We start from the raw sequence: 20,470 nt of genomic DNA on the forward strand, positions 1-20,470 counted from the left end.
AATTGTTTTACATTCTATATTTGAAAAAATGATTTTTGTTCAATTTTACTCTCTTGAAAAAACTTCACTCTCAAATTGCTTATATATTTCTTTTCCAAAATATATGTTCATATGTGTTTAGACCAAAAATATACAAGCATCTTTATGCCACTTAAAAACACTATGAAAATACTGATAATATAAAATGCTAAGATTACGTATTGTTTAAGACCAAAAAAACTGGCAAGTACAAAAAATTTACATAGAATGTTTACTTAAAAAATAAACTGTATAAAATACAGACCTCCAAAATGTAAGCTAATATGCATATCCTGATTAGTAATCTAAACCAGCAGTTTCTGTCATGCAAATCCGGTTACTCATGACTACAAATAGAGCAACTGGGATACAGTAAAATATATCAGTATTATGGAAGCACTGGCTAGTATTCAAAGCCTATTTTTTCTGCAGAAATGCAATTTAAATTACTTCTGAAACTACAAAGGACAGTTTGCAAGGATTTTTCGTTTCCTTTTTTTCTTTTCTTATTTTCTTCTTTTTTACAAGGATTTTTAAGTATGAAAAAATTTAAACTTACAAAGCTACACTGGCTATTAACAAAAACAGTGCATTAGATAATTCCAAATGTCTCCGTAATTTATGTTTCCATTTGCTGGATATGATACTAGTTTTAAAACTAATTTAGGAACTTTCAACATTGTTAGTATTCAAGTAAATAGAGTCTTTAAATCCAAATCTACAATGGCTCAACATAAAAGGCTATTTCCTGAGATACATTTTGATCATTTTAGAAATTCTAAGTACACATTCATTTAAGCCACAATTTACAGCAAACTAATTCTCAAATATCACACTTCTGTGCTCAAGTAACATTATAAGAAAGAACATATGATACATTAAAACATCACCTGTCACTCTTAATATGAAATATAATACAAAAGGGAGAAAATCTTCACAATGAACCATCTTATCTATGTTATTAAGTTCATTAATAAAATAACTGTAAACATGTATTTACATTTATTGAAAAAAATTTACAATAAAAGTATCATTAAAAGGTGAAATAATTGCTACATCATTCATGAACTACCCTCCAAATCCAGTGAAATAATAATCTCAGCTATAAGGGATAGCAGTCTACTAATGAGCATTAACCAGCACAGGCACATTTATGTTTTCAGCCTTAGCATATTTTCAAACCATCTGGCATGAACACCACTCTGGTTCAGCCTGCCTAATCAGTTCAGAATTGAATATAAAACTAGAGCTACGTGCACTTTGGAAAAACCAAAGGACAGCACACATGTACAATAAGGTTCCAAATGAGCACCTCTAAACTAGTTTATACTTGAAATGCATTTTAAAAAACATTTTCATAGAAGCAGTTAATGCTCCTTCAAAAATACTAGACTGGTTAAAGAAATTGGCATGAATCATAACTACCATCAGTTACCCAAGTCTTTCTTTATTCTTTGTTTTTCTTCTCATTTTAATCATGATGGTTAAGAAATCACTTGAAGAGGTAGTTCCACAAAAAGATACATGGAAAAAGAAAACACTATCATTATATTGAAAGGACCCAAGAGTTTACAGTTTGTTTTGTGTAAAATTAGTCTGCTTAGCCCTAAAATGTTTAGAGTAAGAAGAGAAAAACTAAAACAAACAAACCATGAAAGCCCTTTTTCTCTTACCTCCTGTTTCTGCATTATTGTCTTTGGCAGACTCAACATTTCTTTTGCTTAAAATCACAAGTCAGAATTGCTACTTAAGAAATTAAAATATCTTCAAGTACACTATGGCCAACATCACTGTTAGAACCGGTTTCTGTACATCTTTAATAGTGGCATAAAAACAAAGGCTTTCTCAGGATAATTTTTCAAAAACAAAGATAATACGTGCAGCACCATATTTAAAGCTTTTGGATAAAAGACTAAGAGGCAACTACCAATACCAAAAAATCTAAAGTTGCTCTCAGGTTTCTACACACACATCTCTAGACAACAAATAGTCACTATTCTTGGGGGAAGCTGCTTCTGCCTCCCTAACCATGAACCACTCCATTTCCCAGTCCTGTGGTTTCCCCTTATTTGCTGTCCTCTTAACCTCCAAGAGAATTGCTTGCCTCTTTTTAAGTTACGTGAAATCCTAATCCTAATCATATTACAGATCTCTATCAATTAACCCTTTCCATTACATTTCGTCCCTCAAAGGTGACCTCTTCTCATCTTTTCCTTTAGAGCTGGGGTGAGAAGATAAGAAAGGGGCTGCGGAATCCCTGCTCTCCCCTACATCCGACATCCCTCCTCTGTCCATCGCCTGTCCTCCTTCCTAATTCCTCCACCCTGAGCGCCTCCCTGGAACCTTCTCAGAGGCTTGCTCCTTCGCTAACCTAAGGATATCAAACCGAACCTTCTTCTCCAGGGTTTTGTTCTTTTCTTACCGCTACCCACGGGAGCGGGGGGCGAGGAGACATATTGACACAGAGTTTCAAGTCCCTTTACCTGGAACTCCGGCGTAAATACAGCGGGAAAGGGCGTCCGCAAGGCTCTTCTCTCCTGCCATTAGACCCCACTCCTCTGGCAGCTCCTTCCCAGCCCTTCCGTCCCCGCAAGGCCCTCAAGTTTGGGGTATTTCCCTGGGTCAGCGCCCCCCGACTCCCTTCTGAAACGGACGAAGAACAGGTCCAAGCTCTTGACTTAACTTCTCCTCAAGTCCCAAGGCTTCCTCAAAACCGTAACACCGTTCTCAAGGACTCAGCTCGGAGGCTCCCCCAGAAGGGGAGGCGCAGCCTTCCCCAGAAGCGTCTCCCGGGGCTCCGACCCCAACGCCTGCGCGCTCGGCTCCAGCAGGAATCTCTCCACACTCTCAGCGAGCCGGCGTCTCCCGGGGGCGGCCGCACGGCCCCGGAGGCCAGGGCGCCTGACCTCCCCGGGCCCCCGACGTCGCTGGGCTCCTTCATCCCTGCAGCGTCCTCCCTCAGGGAGACCCAGTCTGCACTGCTCGTTCTTCCCGCATCCAGGAGGCTGAGGTGTTCCTTCCTGAGCCCACCTCCTGCTCCTTCCATCGCCGCAGACCCCGGAGGGCTCGAAGGAAGCCGGGGGTCTGTCCACGGCCATCCTGCAGCCCGGTGACAGGCCCGGTCCCTCCCCTCGGAAGCCCGGAGCCGGGCCCGCCCCGCCACCACGAGCAGGCTCTGCCCCACCGGGTGTCTGCCCAGCAGCCGCCCTCCCGCGTCCGGCCCCCGACGCCCGCCTACCCGGCCGGCCGCGCCCCGCGTTCCCGGGTCCTTCCCGCAGCCCCGAGCCGGCTCGCGCCGCTACCTGCAGGGGCCGCCGCGCCTCTCAGCGCCCCACCGCCGCCGCCATCTTGCATTTCAAACGGGCTGCACTTTTCAGGGAGTCAACTCTGACCTGTGAACCCTACACCCGGAACCGCTCCGAGGGCCCGCAGACGGGCGTCGGCGGCTCGGCGGGTCCCTCGAGAGCGTGCGGGGGCCGGGGTGGGGGTGCGAGGCGAGGCGCGCGCCCCAGCGGCCGTCCGAAGACGGGAAAGGGAAAGGGGAGAGAGCCGGCCGAGGCGGGCCCTCCCGCTCGCGCGCCCTCCGCGCGCCCCCACCCCGCTCCGCGCGCGGCTTTCCACTCCCCGCCTCTGCTGCTCCCCAGGGGTTCGACCGCAACCCCCGGGATTGGCGCGGGGCGGGCGAGAGGCCGCCCCGCCCTCTGTCAGCAGAAGCCGCGCCTTCCCCGCTGTCTGGGAATGGCCCCGCCCCTTGTCGGCGAGAGCTCCTCCCGCTGTCAACTGAAACTTGGTCTTCTCCCTGGTCACCCCTAGGCAGCTCGGCCTTCTGTCAGTTGTATCCCTGCCCCCGGACGCTCCGCCCGCCCAGTGCCACCCGGGGATCGTGAGGGGTAGGTTTGTGCTTCTTCACTGAAACACCCCTTGTCACCGTAAGTTCCATCTCCGGGTAATGCCCAAGCCCCGCCCCGAGGAAGCCCCGCCCACTGTCAAAAGAAGCCCCGCCCTATCTGAGAGCTGTTTGGGTTCTAGGCCGAGGCCCCACCTCCTGCCCAGCCCCGCCCCCCGTCAGCTGCAGCCCCGCCTCTTCTCGGCTCCGCGTCCTCACAGCCCCGCGAGTCGCAGCTCCGCAGGCGCGCACCGCAAGTTCAGTTCAAGCCACCGTGAACCGCCGTGGGAGACAGAGCCACTGTGCTCCCCCTGCACCCCAGAAGCCCTCCTGTCCCGTCTCACCGAGTCACTTACTCTTCTGGAGGGCTTTATTGTCAAGGCTCGATTCCGATCTGCTTCAATGCGGACCAGCCCCGCAGCGGGGGGCCGGCTCAGGACAAGGGCCTCCCCGCAAACCTGACGGTGTCCCCGCCCCTCTCTCATCTCTTCCACTCCCAGCCCCTTCCCCATTTTTAAAATGAAGAAGAATACAAACCAAAGAGAAACGACTCACCCTCACAGCTACTCCGCACAGGTTCATTGGCCTGGACATGTGAGTCCTCTTTGGTGCTTTGATGTTCATTCTTCACTCTCATCCAAGTCATGGAAACCCCCACCTCGTGATTTAACAGAGTGCTCTACTGAGCCACAGCAATCCTAAGATACGACGTTGCTTGGAACTAAAGCCTGATGGTTGAAATCAATGTACACCAGTTTTATTTTTTTATTTTTAGGTTTCATCTAGAATCACAGAACTTGTAGAAACAGACGCAAATTTCCTAAATGAAGTTCTCCTGAAACTTAAATTAACAGATAATTTAAATTACCTAGACAACTTTCAAGAAAAGCAAAATAATGCTCTAATAATACACGATTGAAAAAAGAGAAAAGATTTATAATAAAGTACTATATAAATATCAGTGAAAATAAAATGTTTTTCACTGTCTAAATACTCTAGCACCAATATGAGAACTACAGGACAAGAAGTACTTACAAATTTTCAAAAGGGTCCCTAAGGGGCAGTACTGTGCCCATTGAGAACTGATACTTAAGACTTATCCCTGAGAAAAGAAAATGCTTTAGATACAGAAATTTATTCTTTTGTTCAAACATTTTAATACAGTGTTTTGTTTATTTTTTAGCATCAGTGTGTGCCAGGCACTATGGGAGATGCAAAGCTGAGTCAAGCAATATTCCTGTCTTCCAAGAACTTACAGTCTAGTATCCAAACAAAACCATGAGCAAGAAAATGTATCATGCAAGGTGATATATAAGGAATCAAGAAATACATAAAGGGATCCCTTTAGAGGTTAGATTAATATAAATTTCACATTACTTTTTTCTTCCTTTCTTTTCCTATCCCTTTCCTTCCCTTCTTCCCTCCCTCCTTTCCTTTCCCTTCCTTTCTCCCTTCCTCCCTCCCCCCACCTTCCTTCCTACCTTCCTTTCTTCTTTCCTTCTTTCCTTACTTTCTTCTCCCCTTCATCCTTCTCTCCTTCTTCTTTGGCACCAGGTTATAGAGTTACCTTCTTTCTACATACTGACTGCCTGGTCCACTGCCCAATGCCAGCAGCCTAGAGTTCTCCCAGATTAGAGCCACACCCACAGGGCATTTCTGCCCAGAAAAAAACAAGTTCCATAGCTCAGTGCTGAGAACAGTGTCCTCAGCTGAAATGCCACTTATTTGGTATCCTTGAACAGAACAAGACTATTATCATTTAAAAAACAAAAAAACAAAAAACCGGTTGCAGACCTAAGCAGTATGTGTATGTTTAGCATAGCAGATTGTGCCAGCCCACATAAATCTGTTTAGAAATCATGCTCACAGAGTAATTTATTTTTATTAAAATCTACTCATTTATGAAAATTGTAAATGACTGATTTCAATGACTGTGTGACTCCAGATGTAAGTTTCTACCCATGGTTTGGCACAATTAGAGGAGCTATTTTGTGTTTTGCCATACACAGATTGGTATGGCAAAACTCAAGTACTGGTGGATGATAAGGCATTGTTCAGCAGATTTTTTAAAGTACAGTGCTTTTGCTATTCAGAGCCTTATCTACCTTTGAAACGGTGAAAAAATATTTGTAGGAAATAAAGAGCTTTGAATCAAAAGTTCTAAGCATTAGTATCATCTGAAGAGGAATAGGCTTCCAATGGTACTTTTTGTTGTAGTTTCCATCTGTTATTATTTTTCCTTTTTTCTTCTTTTGGTAAAAAGTCTTCTAAAAAAACATTGTACCAGGAAAGATCAGCTGAAAAGGCATCAAACTAAGATATTTTAAACTTTTAACCATAGTTAGGTAAACTTGAGAATTTAACCCTAACTGAATGTTCCCATAGTCCCTCTAATGGCTACTTCAAATATTGAACAAAAATGTTCCTGCTAAAGCTAGTTCAGGATGCTAGTGCTTGCTCTGTGAAAATAATAATGCTATTGATATTTGATGAGAACTAGCTCAGCAATAGATTTGCTCAAAGGGAAGGCAACGCAGAACTTACAGAAATAAAGGACAGAGAGAAAGAAACAAGAGAGGAAACAAAGATGGGACCAGGGATCTCACAGCTTCTGGAACTGAGAGCCTTGACCCTAGTTTGCACATCATATTTATTGGAAACTACTGAGCAACTATTTGCTATCAGAACTGCAACATCATCTACAATAATTGGGAACAACTACAATATCCACAATAATGCAACATCTACAATAGAACAAGTGTAACATTTACAATAAGGAACAGGTAAGTCAGTTTCCCAGAACAGATATTAACAACAGTAAAAACAAGTTAATGTTCTTCTCTTTATGTATTAATCAGCCAAAGGGATGCTGATGCAAAGTACCAGAACTCTGTTGGCTTTTATAAAGGTTTTTTTTTTTTTAAAGGAAGCAATGACCAACCTAGAATTTTCAATCTGGTAAGATTGTCTTTCTTTTTTTTTAGATTTTATTTTTATTTATATCTCTCTCACCCCCAACCCTCCCCTCCCCCGGTTGTCTGCTCTTTTGTGTCCATTCATTGTGTGTTCTTCTGTGACTGCTTGCATTCTCAGTGGCACTGGGAATCCATCTTTTTGTTGCATCATCTTGCTGCACAGTGGGCTGTGCTTTTTTTGTGGGGGGCAGCTCTCCTTATGGGGCACACTTCTTGCATGTGGGCTCCCCTACGTGGGCGGTGCCCCTGCGTGGCATGGCACTCCTTGTGCGTGGCAGCACTGCAGGTGGGCCAGCTCACCACACAGGCCAGGAGTCCCTGGGTTTGAACCCTGGACCTCCTATATGGTAGGCGGATGCTCTTATAGGTTCAGCCACATCTACTTCCCTATAAAGGGTATTTATTTGGGGTGGAAGCTTACAATCACAAGGCCATAAAGAGTAAATCACTCCTCTCACCAAAACCTGTTGCCATGTGTTGGAGCGAGATAGCTGCTGGTCTCTGGGAGGGTTAAGCCTTCCTCTTCAGGCCCCGTGGTCCCAGCTTCTTCCAATCTCTCTCTCCGGGGTTCCTTTTTCCCAGGCTCAGCTACTCTGCTCTCTCCACAAGGTCAGCTGTAGACTCTCAGGCTCTCTCTCTTCCCGGGGCCTCTGCCATGTCTATGGAGCTGTCTCTGTTTCTCTGCATTCTTCTCCTACGTATTTACTTGCCTGGACTCCAGCATCAAAACTCCAACTCTCTCCCCTGCCCTACCATTTCTTTCTGAGTCCCCTCCCACCAAGCGGGCAGGAATGCAATGTCCTACTGACGTGGTCCAATCAAAGCCTTGATAATAATTTGATCAAGTAAAAGTGAAAACTCTGTATCTAATACAATCTTATATGCCCAGAGGAACAGACCAGTTTACAAACACAATCCAGTATCTATTTTTGGAATTCATAAACAATAACAAACTGCTACAGTCACAAATAACCCTAAGGGAACACCCAACTAAATGCAATACTAGAGTAAGAAAGTACTAGAGTAACAATAATTCACTGTTTCAAAGTCTTAGCAGAAGAGTCTAGAGTAGCAGTTCTTAAACTTTAATGTGCTTGCGAAATATGGGGGAACTTTGTTTAAAAGATAGATTCTCAATCCCCGTGCCCCAGAAGTCTAATTCAGTATGTCTGGGATCAGGCTCGGAATCTGCATTTTGACAGGCAACTGCTAAACCTTATGTAAGTGAGCTGCAGGTGTCATTTTGAGAAATATTGGTCTAGAATAATGCTTATAATTAAAGAAAAACTTATTGCATTCTTGTAGAATTAGCCAAGGATCACAAGTTTTGGAAAGTCAATAATTGAAGAAAAATAGCCATTTCCTAAGACTGTCAATTATTACATGGACATCAACACTGGGCAAGAAATTCTTCAATCACCAAACACTTTCAGATCTTCCAATTTCCAGGAAACCTTGTGGCTCACTAAACTCTGTGTGTTTAGATATGTTATCTCACTTTACCAATGTCTCTATGACATATCTAGTACTATTTGCAGTTAAAATATGAAGAAGCTGAGATTTGGAGAGGTTAACCTGCCCAAGGTAAGTAAGCTGGGTCTTGAACTCACCTTGACCAATCTTAAAACCTCATGATACTCCTTCTCAGAAGGAAGGTGTTAGGGATTGATTGGATCACAAACTCCACAAAAGACATCTTCAAATCTTAATCTGCATTCTTCTGAGTGTGAATCCATTTGTAGATAGGATCTTTGAAGATGTTATTATTAGTTAAGGTAAGGACTCATTTGTGAATAGGATCTATTTAAATATAGGCCAAATTGAATCAGGGTGGGCCTTAATCCACATAACTGGTGTGGCAGTTTGAGATTATTTTATGAGTCGCAAAAAGAGAAAGATTATGTTTGTAAACTAATCTCTTCTGGGTGTGACACTCTTTTGATTATACTGGATTCAGTTGAAGGGCCCTTGATTAAATTACCTGTTAAATTTTGGGTTTTGATTTGACCATGTCAATAAGGTGTGACACAGGTTGAGTCCCTGCCCCCTTGGTGGGATGTTATAAATGGACACTACTCAAGAAGACACATGGGAAGAGAGAGAGCTCTGTTGTGTTTCATCCTGGGGACCTGGGAAGAGATGAGCCATTCACCTGATAGTTTGCTGCTGACCTTGTGAAGAGAACACAGCAGCTGAGCAACTGTGAAGGCCTGGAAAGAAATGAGTCCTATGCCAGGGACTGATATAGGAAGTCCTAAGAGACAAGCCCTGTGCCAGTCTACAGCTAAGATCCACAGAGAATCTGGGTCCACAGAGTCTTAAGAAGAAGAAGAAGCCCAAGAAGGAGAGACCAGGCAGAGATCAGCGACCATCTTGCTTCAACATGTGGCAACTGACTTTTGTGAGAAAGTCACCTTGAGTTGGACTCTTTAGGGCCTTTTACCCCAAACAAATACCCTTTATAAAAGCATGTGGCTTTTATAAAGGGTATTTATAAAATTTTACCCCAAATAAATACCCTTTATAAAAGTCAACAGCCTCCATGATGTCCAGCACTGGGCTCCAACTACCCCTAAGGACACTGTGCCCCCTGAGACCTTTGACACCTGGGGGTCTGAGGGGCCCTGGCTCTGGGGATAGGCTGGACAGAGTAAGCATGGCTGCTCTGCCTCTCACTGACTTCCCCTCCCAATAAAATAATAATAATAATAATAATAATAAAAGCCAATAGATTTCTAGCACTTGCCTCAGCACCCCTTTGGCAGACTAATATAACTGGTGTCCTTATAAGCAAGGGAAATTCAGCCAGAAGAAGCCAGAAGCCAGCAGAAATCAGAGGAGCAGACCCAAGGATAAAGAGACTGCTGTGTGATGGAGGATTCCCAGAACACTACAGACTCCTGGGGAAAGCAAGCCCTGCCAATACTTTGATGTGGGACTTCTGGACTCCAAAACAGTGACATAATAAATCCCTGTCGTTTACATCACCCATTGTGTGGTATTTGTCATAGCAACCCTAGGAGACAAAGACAGAAGGCATTACATTTTCCAAGCTAAATGTATAAAGGATCTAAGTGTTTACTAGCTTTGGAATCAGATGGTCTTATGTTCAAGTCCCAGAAGCTCTGTCTCTTACTAATCGTATTACCAGTTGTTGCTACACAACATATCTGACAAAACTTAGTGGCTTAGGATCAAGGTGACAGAATGAGACATGTCAGGGCTCTATCCCCCCACAGAAGCTTTGGGAAAGACATGGCGGAAGCATCTTTCTAAAAGCTCCAGAAAATAATTAAAGGATTGCAGTAATAGGGCAAGCACCATATCAAGAAAAAGGCCACTTAAAAGCAGTGGGCATAGAGAGCAGACAGTGAGCGCAAACAACAAGTGTGGGGGGAATAAATAAATAAAGATAGTATCTTTTTTTAAAAAAGCAGTAGGGGGCAGCGGACTTGGCCCAGTGGTTAGGGCATCTGTCTACCACATGGGAGGTCCGCGGTTCAAACCCCAGGCCTCCTTGACCCGTGTGGAGCTGGCCCACGTGCAGTGCTGATGTGCGCAAGGAGTGCCCTGCCACTCAGGGGTGTCCCCCACGTAGGGGAGCACCACGTGCAAGGAGTGCACCCCATAAGGAGAGCCACCCAGCGCCAAAGAAAGTTCAGCCTGCTCAGGAATGGCCGCACACAAGGAGAGCTGACACAGCAAGATGCTGCAACCAAAAGAAACAGATTCCCGTGCCGCTGACAACAACAGAAGCGGACAAAGAAGACTCAGCAAATAGACACAGAGAACAGACAACCAGGGTGGGGGAGAAAGTGGAGAGAAATAAATAAAAAAAAGTTCTTTAAAAAAAAAAGCAGTAGGCACTCAAGGGAGTCTGGCCCCCTCCGCCACCTCCTTACTTGTTCAGCATGGTGCCAACCTATGCTTCCAGTACAGATTCCTGGTTCTAGTTCCAGAGGTTGCTGAGTGAATTTCCTACACATATTGGGAGCATGTATGTCTGGCCCAGTCTGAATAGTAGTGGCCTGAGGGACTCACTGTCCCAAAACTTGCCCTACATGTAGAAAACTACTCAACAAGCTCTCCTACAGAATGCTTTGGGTGAGCAATCAAGTCATGCTACCTGGGTAAAGGGAGTGTTGGCCATAGGACATACACTGCAGTGCCTGGGACTGAGAGGAAATGGTTTCCTAGGTAAGAGGAGACCTTCATATTTGTGTAAATGGGGGAATTCCTAGGGCCACATGCACATGCCCAAAACAAGATGCATGCATGAGCAGAAAGGATCAGGGAGGTCCCTATGCTTTGGCCTGGAGCTATCTTCCCAACTCACGGTGTGGGTAAGCCTTGTAGGAAAGCACTCACAAGGTCAACCTGTAAAGACTGGGAAAGGTGTTTTCTTTTCATCTTTCCTCCCTCCTCCTCCTTCTCCTCCTCCTCCTCCTTTGTTTTCTTTTTCTAGCATTCAAGGAAAGCTCTGTTCTAATACTAGCTAGAGACCATCTTAAGGAATAGAGGTCTCAGAGTCTCAATTCAAGTAATAGCACAGTAAAAGATCAAAATGTTTAGGTGTCAACAAAGGATTCAAAATATACAAAGAAACAGGAAGTGATGGCACATGAAAAGAAGAGTAAAGCATCAGAAATCATCAATGAGGAGGACCGGCCTGGGAAATACTGGACAAAGACTTTTTAAAAATAGTCCTAAATATGGTCAAAGAGCTAAAGGAAAACATGGTCAAAGAACGAAAGAACATTAGGAAAATGATTTATGAACACAAAGAGAATATCAAAAGAGATAGAAATTATAAAAAGGAACCAAACAGAATTGAAAATCAAAGTAAGAGAAATTAAACATTCCCTTGAGGGTTTCAACAGCAGATAGGAAATGTCAGAAGAAAGAATCAGTGAACTTGAAGATAAAACAGCTGAAATCATCCAGTCTGAGGAGCAGAAAGAGAAAAGAAAAAAGAAAAGTGAACAGAGCCTAAGGAACCTCTGGGACATCTTTTTTTTTTTTAAAGATTTATTTATTTATTTATTTATTTATCTCCCCTTCCCCCCACCCCACCCTCTCTGTGTCTATTTGCTGCATCTTCTTCTTTGTCCACTTCTGTTGTTGTCAGCGGCATGGGAATCTGTGTCTCTTTTCATTGCGTCATCTTGTGTCAGCTCTCCGTGTGTGCGGTGCTATTCCTGGGCAGGCTGCACTTTCTTTCACGCTGGGCAGCTCTCCTTATGGGGTGCACTCCTTACATGGGGATCACCCCCGTGTGGCATGGCACTCCTTGCACGCACCAGCACTGCGCGTGGTCCAGCTCCACATGGGTCAAGGAGGCCTGGGGCTTGAACCGCGGACCTCCCATGTGGTAGACGGACGCCCTAACCACTGGGCCAAGTCTGCTTCCCTGTGGGACATCATTAAGCATCCCAATATATGCATTGGGGGAGTCCCAAAAGGAGAAGAAAATGAGACTATTTGAATAAATAGTGGTAAAAACTTCCTAAATGAAAAAAAGACATAAATATACATATCCAAGATGCTCAACAAATTCCAAACAGGATAAACCCAAATAGACTCACACTGCACCGTGTTATAATCAAACTGTTGCATGCCAAAGATAAAGAGAGAATTCTTAAAGCCACAAGAAAAAAAGCGATGTGTCACATAGGGATCCTCAATAAGATTAAGTGCTGATTTCTCACTGAAAACCATGGAGGCAAGAAGACAGTGAGAAAGCGTATTTAAAGTGCTGAAAGCAAACAATAGCCAACTAAGAATCTTGTATGTGGTAAAATACAAAATGAGGGAGGAATTAAGACACTGCCAGGTAAACAAAACTTGAGGGACATTGTCACCACTAGACTGGCCCTACAAGAACTCTAAAGGGAGTTCTGGAGCTTGAAAGTAAGAGACACTAGACAACTGACTGAAGCCACATGCACAAAAAAGATCTCTGATAAAGATAATGCCATGGACGACTATAAATACCAGTACTGTTGCATTTTTTATTTCTAAGTCCAGTTTTTACGGGATCTAAAAGGCAAATACACAAAATGTAATGATAAATCAATGGTTTTTCACTCATAATGTTAAATTAAATAATTTGTGACAAGAATTACATAAAGGTGGGGGAACAGAGAAGTATAGGGACATAATTTATGTATGCTATTGAAGTTAAATTGATATCAAAGCAAAAGAGGTTGTTATAGATTTAGAATGTTAAATTTAAGCCTATGGAAATTTCAAAGAAAATATCAGAGAATTATATAAACTCAGAGACAGAAAATAGATTATAAATTATCAGGGGTTGGGAGGAGGGGCAATAGGGAGTTAATGCAAAATGTATGTAGAATTTCTTTTTGGGGTGAAGGGAAAGTTCTACTAATGGATGGTAAGGAGGGTGTTGCAACATTGTGAATGTGAATCATCCCACTGAATGAGTATGCTTAGGATGGGTTGGGAGGGAAAGATTTATGTTGTATATATGTTTTCATAGTTGAAAAAAAAGAAAGAAACTAAAGATATTAAATACAATAGATGACATTGGCTCAGATCTAAAAAAGGAGAAAAGACTCAAAAGTACATTATAGGAACAATAAGAAAATCATGAAACAAAACAAAAAAGTACATAAGAAAAAATTGGAATACAGAATGTAGTTTTATATCAACTTTATAACTGCACTTGTTCACAGGAAATGTACATGGAACTATTATGTGTTCAAGAAGTATGATATGTGCAACTTATTCTCAAATGTTCAGAAAGTATATGAAAGATTGACAGACAAATAAGTGATATAAAGATAGAATGATACTACAAAGGTGACAAAATATTAAAATTGGTGTATCTGGGATCTGAGGGGTGAGGGTATGCTGGAGTTCTCTGTATGGGGTTTGTATTACTTTTGCAACTGTCCCATAAGTTTGAAATTATTTCAAAAAGTAAAAATCAAAAACAAAATTTGGTAGCTTAAAAGACTAAGCAATTATGTACCTCACAAGTCTGTGAGTTAGCTGGTTCTGCTAATCTGGGCCAAATTTATCTCTGCTGGACTTGCTCAAGTATCTGTGGTGAGCAGGTGGGTTGTCTGGGGGCTGCCTGGCCTAGGATAGCCTCACTCAGGTATTTGGCATTTGGGTGACTGCTGGTGGCTCATCTAGGGTGGCTGCAGTCACATGTCTAGTGGTTGGCTGGCTGGGCAGGGCTGACTGGGTGTGTATGTGTCTCATCTTCAACACAATAGGTTGAACTCATTCACATGTCAGTCACAGTGTTCTAACAAAGAGAGAAGCAGCATGTAAGACTACTTGAAGCCTAAGATTCACAACTATTGGCCACAGCAAGTCACAGGGCCTGCCCAGATTCTACTTCTTGATGGAAGCTGCTGCAAAGCCACATTGCAAAGGATGAGGATATGGAAAGGACAAACAACTGTGGCCAATTTTTTTTTCTTTTTTTTGTCATCAATTTACCGCACTGTATGATTAAAGGCAGGTTTCTTATCCTTTCTATGTCTTTTTCTCATGTGTAAAATGAAGATAATATTATGATGGATGTGCATTATGTCAAAGGTTTGATGGTTAATGCAAAAGGCCTGGCTTATTTTACTTTCTCAGAAAATATTATTCATGATGAAAACCTTCTAGGATCTTTCCAGCCTGAAAGTTTTAAGAGTCTGCTGGTAGAGAGATTAGGCTGATTTTGTGTGGCCCCTCAGTGCAGGACTTTGGCCCTGATTTTCTCACTCTTGGTTTCCTGCTGTTCCAGTTAATGCCCACTGGTTGAGAAGTACAGAAACCCACTCAAGCTAGCTCAGTTAAAGGAGTCCAGTCTTCTGTATGTCTCAGCATGTCTGCTCCATCTTCTGTTCTTTCAACTCTCCTTTTAATACTCCTCTAGAATATGGCCCAGTCAAGTGACCTTAGCCTAGGAGTTCAACACAACTGCTCGTTTGAGCTAAACGGCCTTTTTCTCACTGTCCCAATTCCAAAATCTAAAGAGAGAATCTGATTGGCTCAGCACATCTCTAAATAATCTAAAAGAAAAAAAAAAAAAGGTCAGCCTAGTCCAATGTACCATGGCAGGAGAGGTGGGGAGGGGAGGAGGATGTGGACGAGGGTTGAGGGGTGGAGGGACTTATGTGGGCAGAGAGACTGTGAGCAAGGACAGTTCTTTCAGAAGGAGGCTGAGAGCCAACAAGCATGGTGACTCATATCTCCAGGACACAGACAGCCTTCTCTAATATGCAAAATTACCTTCCCACCAAATAGTCAAAGTACTCAACCCCAAGGACCTTATAAAAAGTCATATCTCAGAACATTTCTTGGTAAAGTGGAAGTAGGGGAGCTATTTTTCCCACCCGCTCACCAAATACCCACTTCACTCTTCAGCTCTATCAGAGGAAACAATCCCTATAAATCATGCAAATATTATCTGAGACTGTTCTTTCTGTTGCAACTGGGCTTATCTGCAATACTGTTTATCAGAATGTCTGTCAGTCCCTGATAGCATTAAGTAACTACTGATTGACAATTTGTGTCAGTCATTTATAAATTGAAGCCCCAAATCTATGGAAAGGGGGTCTTACTGAACACTTTTTGAAGACTTTTTGTTTTATGAAGACTTGATTTTAAACTAGGTGTAATCAAATAATATTTTATGTGTTTACACACTGCCTAAGTCAGTGGTTTTCAACCCTGGCTAGACAATAGAATCACCTGGAGAACTTGTAAAGACATCTGTACGCAGCCTCCACTTCCAAACATTCTGATTTATTTGGTTTGGATGAGATATAGGCATTAACTGGTTTTAAAGCTCCCCAAATGATTCTAAAATGCTGTCAGTGTTGAGAGCAACTGGCCTCAGGTAAAGGAGAGGAAGAGGAAGCAACCAACTCCTATGAAGGACATATACCTGCCAGACCTATAGGGCTTTGCGATATTATTTAATTTTCAAAACAATTAAGTAAGTATTAGAACTACAGCCCACATTTTATAGGCAAGAAAACTGAGGTTCAAGAAAATGAACTTGCCCAAGTTCTACAAGTTGTTGCAATAGCGGGGTATTCAGGTTCAAATATTGGGTAGCAGGAGCCTAGATGGGGCTAGAGGTTGATCAGGCCTATTTCATTGTTTATAGAGTTAGCTGGCACAGAAGAAAAAAGAAAAGGATTCACCAATATTTGGCTACCTTCTTTACGGATCTCACAGTCTTGGCTTCAAATTGATTCTTCCATCACAGGGTCAACAACCATCAAGTGAACATATTACTTGTATTCAAACCCTAAAATCCATAGCTTAACTTAGAAAGATTTGTTTCTCCTTCATCAAGGCTTCTTGCTGCTTCCAGTGGTTCTTCAGGGCAGCTCCCTTCCAACTGGTGACTCAGGCCTCCAGGCTGCTTCTTCCTTTTGGCTCTACTAGGTTACCAAAGAAGGGGAAAAAGAGAGTCCCACCAACTATTACTTTAGCTTAGAGCTTCTGCTTAGAGCTTGCTGATTGGCCCTAGTCCTACCCTCCCAATAAAAGTGGACATTTTGATGAACAGTAAATGCCTCTGCTATGTTACCTTGACATATTTTTTTTTTTTGGAGAAATGTTCAAGAGGATTAAAGCCCATGTTTGATCCACAAGTCCTCCATTTCTACCACACAGTAAAGCCTCCAGTCCATCCTTCTATGATCTGGATGATAAAGACAATAAAGGTAAATCTGAGGGGAGCATGTTAGCTCATGTGATTGAGCACTTGCTTCCCATGTACGAGGTCCCGGGTTCAATCCCTGGTATCTCAAGGTAAACCTGAATTCTTTACTGAAGCTTGAGGCAACTTAGATGTGCAGACATAGAGTTTTACTGTATTGTAAACTTCTTGGAGGTCAGGGGCTATCTTATTTATCCCTCCTAATGCCTTGCATATAGTAGGTATTCAATAACAATGCACATGTGCATATTTATATAAATTCAGCAAATATTTAGGGAAGTGGATGTGGCTCAAGCAGTTAAGCGGTGGCTTCCCACAGGGACATTCCAGTTTCGGCTCCCTGTGCCTGCTAAAAACAAAAAAACATTAACAAACAAACAAAAAAACAACTCAGGGAAGCTGATGTGGGTTGGTGGTTGAGTGCCAGTTTCCCACATATGAGGTCCTGGGTTCAATACCCAACCCCGGTACCAAAAAAAAAAAAACCGGGAAGTGGACTTGGCCCAGTGGTTAGGGCGTCCATCTACCACATGGGAGGTCCGTGGTTCAAACCCCGGGCCTTCTTGACCCATGTGGAGCTGGCCCACATGCAGTGCTGATGCGCGCAAGGAGTGCCCTGCCACGCAGGGGTGTCCCCCGTGTAGGGGATCCCCACGTGCAAGGAGTGCGCCCCATAAAGAGAGCCGCCCAGTGCGAAAGAAAGTGCAGCCTGCCCAGGAATGGTGCCGCACACACGGAGAGCTGACACAGCAATAAGATGACGCAACAAAAAGAAACACAGATTCCAGTGCCGCTGACAACAACAGAAGCAGATAAAGAAGAACACGCAGCAAATAGACACAGAGAACAGACAACTGGGGCGGGGGGGGGGCGGGGAGGGGAGAGAAATAAATAAATAAATCTTAAAAAATATATATATATATATATATACACACACACACACACACATATATATATAACAAAACAAAAGAGTCCCTGCCTCTTGAGTATAATTAAAGTACCCTAATAACTCAGAGTAGGTTTGAGTCTTGTCATTTACAAGGTGGTTTTGCTACCATTATCTTATTTTAATTATGAATGACATTAACTGAAAATATAGAACGATTACCTTGAATTTATTACTAAATTAAGTTCTCAATTTGTAATCTGCCTCCTCTTCAAACATTTCTTTCCCTACCGTTTCCCAGCTGGATGAGAGATGAGCAGTTTATAGCCAACCAGGTAATCTAATGCTATGCTTATGCATGTACCTATAAGGCTAAGCACTTTCTTTCTGACCATACAGATTGATGTGCAGACTTTTAACAACTTTCTTGAAAAAATCCTTGCCCACATAGAACATACAGACTCAAACAGATCCTTGTACACAAATGTTCAGAACAGCATTATCCAGAACAGCCAAAAGGTGGAAGCAATTCAAGCGTCCATCGACAGACGATTGGCTAAACAATATGTGAGATACACGTACAATAAAATAATATTCAGCTGTAAAAAGGAATGAGGTTCTGATTCATTTACAATGTGAATGAACTTGAAGACATCATGCTGAGTAAAATAAGCCAGACACGAAGGGACAGCTATTGTATGATTCCACTTATATGAAATATCTATACAAGGCAAATTCATAGAGAAAGAAAGTAGGTAAGAGGTTACCAGGAACTGAAAGGCAGGGAGAATGGGGAGTTATTGCGTAATGGGTACAGAATTTTTGGGGGGAGTAATGAAAAATTTTGGAACTAGATAGTGGTTTTGGTTGCCCAACATTGTGAATGTAATTAATGTCACTGAATTATACACTTGAAAATGGTTTGAATATCAAATTTTATGTTATATATGTTTTACCGCAATAAAAAAATAAAACACTTGCCCAAAAATAATAGAGGGGCAATCTAAAAATATAAGAAATACATATTTTTCCAGTTTAATACAGAAGAATATTCTTTCTGATCTTTGTTTGCCTTCCTTTGGATATTTCAGATTTGATCATTAAAATAAGAATTTTAGTTTAAGAGCAATTTAACATATTTTAAAGATATTTTTATTACCAGAGCAATGTAGTCGCTTTGCTGAAACTTAAAAAAAAAAACAAATCCATGCATGATTCTTCCTTCCTAACCACTCTTAGCATTTTGGTATATTTCCAGATTGGCTATTTTTAGATGAAAGAAAACACATTCAGTTATTTCTATTTCTCCCTTTGCAAGGTTTTTTGGTTAAAAAATGTAAGAAAACTGTCCTTTTAGAGAGACATTTTCATTTAGCTAGTATTTTAGTGATTATATTTCATGCAACAGCTGTGAGGTGAAGGTTCAGAAGAAATCAGAGTAGTTTGAGTGATGGTGGTAATTTACATTTTCTCCCCAGTGGGGTGGAAAGAGACTTAAGAAAAATTTAAGGAGGAAACAGAAAAGAGACACATGCTGTGGTCCTAAATATAAAGTATATAAAATGAATGAAAAAAAAAATTACAGAAAGAAAGATTGGAGGTAACTTATTTTCTTTTCCTAAATAATTAAAGCAAAAGCTTGTGTCTTATTTTTAAGACACTGATTTTCTTAAATATTCACCACAGTAAATAGCTGTAATTAGGATTCATCACACGTAATCAGTTTCCAAATTATTTCATGAATACATTATCTATTTCAACGAGCCCCTCTTTTTTCCCCAGGCCAGTTGAGATTTCACAATGGTCCTTGAAACAATACTTGCAGCTCACAATGTCTGCATGGCCAGGGTAACCACGGCTGGCATCTTTGATCCATTAGTGCTTTAGTCCCATATCTTCTGGACACTTAAAACGTCTTGATTCAGTGTGTGTTCTGAAGGTAGTAATCCAAGAGCCCTCTCACTGCATGTTAAGTATTGTTCTCTGACTCCCAGCCAGAGTTTGGATGTTGGCAGGGTGACTGCTCAAATGTAGTGATTTGATTTCCAACCTTTGCACACTGAAATCTCATGCCAAAACACGAATCTTACAGATTTTTCCTCTTAAAAACAGAATAAGAATATAATTTAATACTGTTAATTGAAACAATCTTTAAAATAGGAAGAAATTTGAAAATAGAATTGCTTCCGTGACAAAATATTGAGGATATTAATGCCGTTTGGAAGGTTTAATGATAGCTGAGAAACCTAAAAAAAAGTATAGTTGCAGTTGGGGCATTTCATATTTTTCTACTTTTATTTTATAAAGGGAGAATCTTAGGTCGGGTTCACCCTAAAGCAGACCCTGAGTGAAGAATGTGAGAGTCAGTGGTTTATTTGGGAGGCGATGCCAAGAAGTGCCGGTGGGGGCGTGGGGAAGAGGACAGGGTGCGGAACCAAGCAGGTTATCGCTCCGGAGCTCGGGCTCGACCTCAGCAGCGCCTCTCAGAGTCATCCCCTCCAGGGTCAAGATCTGAGGTGTATTACTCACCCACTCCCACCCGTCTCTGGCTGGGAGCTATTCCAGTCTACCTTCAGCGTGGATCAAGAGAAAAGTGCTCAGGGTGAGGGCTGCAGAAACGTCTCAGGAAGCTGCCGTTGGCACGTCGTGGAATGCCGAAGGCCCCGCGGGTGTCGCCACTCCTGCGTCTGCTCTGGAGAAGTGGTAATGCGTGGTGGCTAACGTGGAGTTTGAGTCACACAAACCTGGTTTGAGTCCTGCTGTGTGACTTTGTCGCGTATATGTGACATTCAGCAAATTGTTTACCCTGTCTAAGCTTCAGTTTAGTTTTCGTAAAATAAAATTATACCGGGACCTATCTTCTAGGGTCTTTGTAAGGATTAATGAGGTACCGTGTATACTGCACACAAAGTGAAAGTTCCCCATATATATCAGAGAACTGGGACATTAGAGATTATGTCAGTAAATTGTGTCTTTGTTAACTCCCCCCGCCCCCCCCCCCC

At 42.5% G+C, this 20,470-nt stretch overlaps 1 protein-coding gene and 1 non-coding gene across 11 annotated transcripts in view; one reads left to right on the forward strand and one right to left on the reverse strand.

Annotated features, from left to right (window-relative positions):
* ZHX1 (zinc fingers and homeoboxes 1) overlaps positions 1-20,173 on the reverse strand; it is a 42,653-nt gene extending 22,480 nt beyond the window's left edge. For 2 of the 10 annotated variants that reach the window (XM_058275982.2, XM_058275989.2), the window contains exon 1: positions 3,321-3,701. The gene's annotated coding sequence lies outside the window, so the exon portion shown is untranslated. Of the gene's footprint in view, positions 1-2,501; positions 2,662-3,256; positions 3,722-19,997 lie in introns of those variants that run through there. The other 8 variants (XR_011645681.1, XM_058275983.2, XR_011645680.1 and 5 more) reach the window with 8 other exon arrangements.
* LOC111761524 (small nucleolar RNA SNORD88) lies at positions 9,414-9,504 on the forward strand. Its single transcript, XR_002794868.1, has one exon. It is a non-coding gene; the product is annotated as a small nucleolar RNA SNORD88 (small nucleolar RNA).
* Positions 20,174-20,470: the final 297 nt, after the last annotated feature.

Source organism: Dasypus novemcinctus, chromosome 14 (genome assembly GCF_030445035.2).
Source record: "Dasypus novemcinctus isolate mDasNov1 chromosome 14, mDasNov1.1.hap2, whole genome shotgun sequence".
Taxonomy (NCBI): domain Eukaryota; kingdom Metazoa; phylum Chordata; class Mammalia; order Cingulata; family Dasypodidae; genus Dasypus; species Dasypus novemcinctus.